This window comes from Pogoniulus pusillus, chromosome 12, assembly GCF_015220805.1.
Source record: "Pogoniulus pusillus isolate bPogPus1 chromosome 12, bPogPus1.pri, whole genome shotgun sequence".
Classification (NCBI taxonomy): Eukaryota; Metazoa; Chordata; class Aves; order Piciformes; family Lybiidae; genus Pogoniulus; species Pogoniulus pusillus.
This window is the reverse complement of record NC_087275.1, coordinates 10,794,436-10,799,028: the sequence shown is the minus strand read 5'-3', so window position 1 is coordinate 10,799,028 and position 4,593 is coordinate 10,794,436.

The window sequence follows — 4,593 nt, the reverse complement described above, 5'->3', positions numbered from 1 at the left end:
ACTGTGTAAAGATGGGTGCTGGGACTGTGTGACTGGTCTTGGTAAGACTGATACACTTCTTACAAAAATGTGTTGTTAATTTGCTCTTAGAATCATAGAACCAACCAGGTTGGAAGGGACCTCCAAGATCATCCAGTCCAACCTAGCACCCAGCCCTAGCCAGTCAACTAGACCATGGCACTAAGTGCCTCATCCAGGCTTGTCTTGAACACCTCCAGGGACAGTGACTCCACCACCTCCCTGGGCAGCCCATTCCAATGCCAATCACTCTCTCTGGGAAGAACTTCCTCCTAACATCCAGCCTACACTTCCCCTGGCACAACTTGAGACTGTGTCCCCTTGTTCTGTTGCTGGTTGTCTGGGAGAAGAGACCAACCCCCACCTGGCTACAACCTCCCTCTTGCCATGGGTGATTTCCCATTACCCTTACCTTAAAACTGTATCAAGTGCCAAACAGACAAAGAGAAGCAACAGTCTGGCTAATCACAAGTATAATTCTGTACATCTTAGTTGTGCTAAATAAGAACTGAAACATAAGCAAGGAACAAGAATATCCATAGAAAAAACTCACATATTTTGACTCCAGTGCAGGCAGGGTAAATCTTGCCCCACAGAGGGGACAGCACAAGGACTCAGCTAGGATTTTCACTGATACCTTCTACCTTCTGGATTTCTGGACCATAAGAAGAATCTGTATGAGATACTCTTCTCCCTGTACTAATGGATCCTAGAAGCACTTAGATTTCAGTTTGGCTTTACATATCTAAATCGCCTTCTTAATTAAAGCACCTATGAGCCTGAATCCTTGTTGCAGTGACTACCATTTAGGTAATTACTTATTATAAAATTTCTGTAAATACACACACACACATATATATATATACACCACCCAGATGCACCCCAGGCTTTTAGGACCACGTATGGCAGTCCTTGTGGGTTCTGTCATTGAAAGAGGCCAGGGTACAGGCGAAGATAAGAAGGAAAAGTTACATGGCATTGGCAAGTGCACTTCTTCACCTTCTTTAATAGGGTTATTTTAAAAGTGCAAACTTTTCCATCACTGTTTACCCTCCTTGTTCACATGCTTGTCCTCTCAGACAGTGAAGATCAACAAACACAATTTTATTTATAGTCAGTTTTCATTTCAGGATCTGTTGAGCCTCAGCACTTGAATTTCAATCAGCATTGTTTAAAACACCTTCATTATTGCAGTCTTTATATGTGCATACATTATAGCTTTTGATATTTATGACAACGAAACAGTATTATTAAATGTACATTATTAATAAATATTAAGATAGAAATTAATTTCAAGGAGAAATGTGAGGCAAGTTGTGCAATTATTACATTACAAGATCACATTGATAAGGAAAACATTCCAACGTGACACATGGCCTTCAAACTGAGATGGCACTTTTAGAGCACGAGAGTAGACCTTTAACGTACTGCCTAGAAAGAGCTTCTGTAAGCATGTATTTTGGACTAGCCATGGTCTTGGCCAAAGCTTTTCCCCTGGTCCTGCTGATGGTAATGACATGTAGCACGAGCTTGGATAAACAATTTCATGGTTTGGAGCTCTTGTTTTTCACCATCAATGTCACATCTAAGAGGAAGATAGACTCCTGGGTACATCCTATTTGTTGGAAGCTGTCTGTAGGAAAGTATTAAGTAGAAACATGTAAAAGGAGAAAGACATAGGGTATGCTGGTTTGAGCCTAGCTGGGACATTTTAGTAAGAGGAATTAGATTATAGGCTGTGAAAAGGAAACAATGATGATGTCCACTTCGCTCATAGGCTTGATGAGATGTATAAAAACCAGAACATAAATATAGGTAACAGAGTTGTTCTTGGGCTCTGGCTGCATGCATTTCTCTCTCTAACTTGCTGCCTAACTAAACCATCTGCTTCCTAACCTCCCTGGCCAATCCCCCAAACTCACCTTGGCAAGGTCTAGAGTAAGGTAGAGGGGTGGGGAGAAGGTGGAAGGGTGGTTGGGAGCCCCTCCTGGGGACGCTGGTTTCTGGGAGGGGTGCTGTTTTTCTGTAGTACTTTTTACCTTTTATATTTCTGTCTACAGCTGTATATATATTGTAAACACCTGCTTGTGTATTGTGCTAAGCTGTAAATACAAAGCTCCATTCTTTAATTTCCATTTGCTGAGTCTAGTCTGGGTGATTTTTCTTAAGTGTGGAGGGATGGGTAACACCCAAACCATCACAACAGGGCTATTTGTTTTCAAAGTCAATGAATCTGAATGTCTTCCTGAGTGCAAACTCCCATTTAAAGACCTTACTGAGCATGCCAGGGAAGATGAGAGACTTCTGAAAGTTTGTAGGTGTTTTCCTAAACTACTCCCTAATGCTTACTGAATGTATTTGTAAAGCCTTACACATGGATGTATTCTGCTTTAAGATACATTACACTTATTCCACTGAAATGCCCAGAGAATTCTGCAGTTCCAGTAGTGAATAGTTTTGTTTCTCTTCTGTATACTGATGACAGTGATATTTTTAAGTGGTGTGATGGTTTGGGTGTTCCCCGTCCCCCCACACTTTAGAAATACCCAGACTAGTCTCAGCCGGCTCTGGAAATATGAAGCTATTTATTTAGAGCCAACACAATACACAAGCAGATATTTACAGTATATACAGTTATAGACAGAAATATACAAGGTAAAAGGTAATATAGAAACACAACTCCCCTCCCAGAAACCTGAGTCCCCAGGAGGGGCTCTCAACCACCCCTGCACCTTCCCTCTGCCCCTCTCAACCTTACCCCAGTCCCAAGGAAGAACAGAGGTCCAGCCAAGAGGTTAAGAGGCAAAGGTGAGTGGAGGGCGTGTTAGAGAGAGGCAGCTCAGCCAGCAGCCCAAGGCAGAGTGAGTGAAAATGGCGAGAGTGTTAGCTAATGTTTTCCTTTCTTCTTCAGCAAGACTCTGAGGAGAGCAGACATCACCATTTTTTCCTTTCACAGCCTAAGATCTAGTTCTTCTCACCGAAACATTCTACTCTGCTTCAAACTAGCACAAGTGGATACTACTGAACTGCTGTATACTAAGTTGACTTGTCATTAGATAATAGATTTTATCTGAGAACTGGTATGAGTTAGCAGAAAGGTAACAGTATGGAGAGCTAGCATGAAAACATCATTAAGCAAAATTCTGTGATAAGGATTTACATTATGCCTTTCATTTCATAATTATTCACTTTTCCTTCTTGTTCTTTTTTACCTTTGCACCATTGTGCAGTTTCAGATGAACACTAACATTTACACTTATGGATCACAGGCAGTGTGCCCAGGTGGCCAGGAGAGCCAATGGCATCCTGGCCTGGATCAGGAACAGTGTGGCCAGTAGGACAAGGGAGATTATTCTTCCCCTGTACTCAACACTGCTCAGGCTACACCTTGAGTGCTGTGTCCAGTTCTGGGCTCCTCAATTCAAGAGAGATGTTGAGATATTGGAATGTGTCCAGAGAAGGGCGACGAAGCTGGTGAGGGGGCCTAGAGCGCAGCCCTGTGAGGAGAGGCTGAGAGAGCTGAGGTTGTTTAGCCTGGAGAAGAGGAGGCTCAGGGAGGACCTCGTTGATATATACAACTACCTCAAGGGAGGCTGTAGCCAGGTGGGGGTTGGTCTCTTCTCCCAGGCAAGCAGCCACGAAACAAGGGAACAGTCTCAAGTTGTGCCGGGGGAGCTATAGGCTGGATGTTAGGAGGAAGTTCTTCAGAGAGAGAGTGATTGACATTGGAATGGGTTGCCCAGGGAGGTGGTGGAGTTGCTGTCCCTGGAGGTGTTCAAGAAAAGCCTGGATGAGGCACTTAGTGCCATGGTCTAGTTGATTGGCCAGCAGGGCTGGGTGCTAGGTTGGACGGGATGGCCTCTTCCAACCTGGTTGATTCAATGATTCTTTGATTCTACGCTATTCAGAATATTCTGAGATATGAAAGTACAAGGAGTTTTAGGACTACCAAGTCAAATATTGTAGGATAATTTTCTTTGTCTAATAGATGGTCATGGATGATTAATATCTCCCTTGGCTTTGACTATTCTTACTGAGAGCAACAAGGTGCATTTCTCTCAGCATTTTTTTTTATACTTTCCATTTTTAAAAGAATCAGACACTTACTTCGTCATAGAATCCAAGTTTCAGTGCAGCACCATGCTCATAGAGAAGAACCCTGAGAAAACCTTCGTATGCTTTATTCACTTTTTACATTTTTACAGCTTGTATATTTCCATGTCTCTCCAATAATGGCCTTTACTTAGTCTTCATACAACTGTTTCCCACAGCCCTATTGTTTGGCTACCTATAACTCTTTCTTCGTGGATGGATTAACTCTTAGCTCCAAGAAGACACCAAGAACTTACCACGTTCCCTAAATTATTTATCATTTGCCTTGATCTTTGAGTATTGATGATAAAAAAAACATTTATACTAACAAAACAATGGATTGGTGAAGCTACATTAATGGAAATTAATGAAAATTTGACCCTGGAACAAAGAATTTGTTCTAAAACAAATTTTAAGTTAAGGAGCAATACTAAAACTCCAAAAAATAATACAGATTACATTTTGCACAAAAAAAAAACCCCA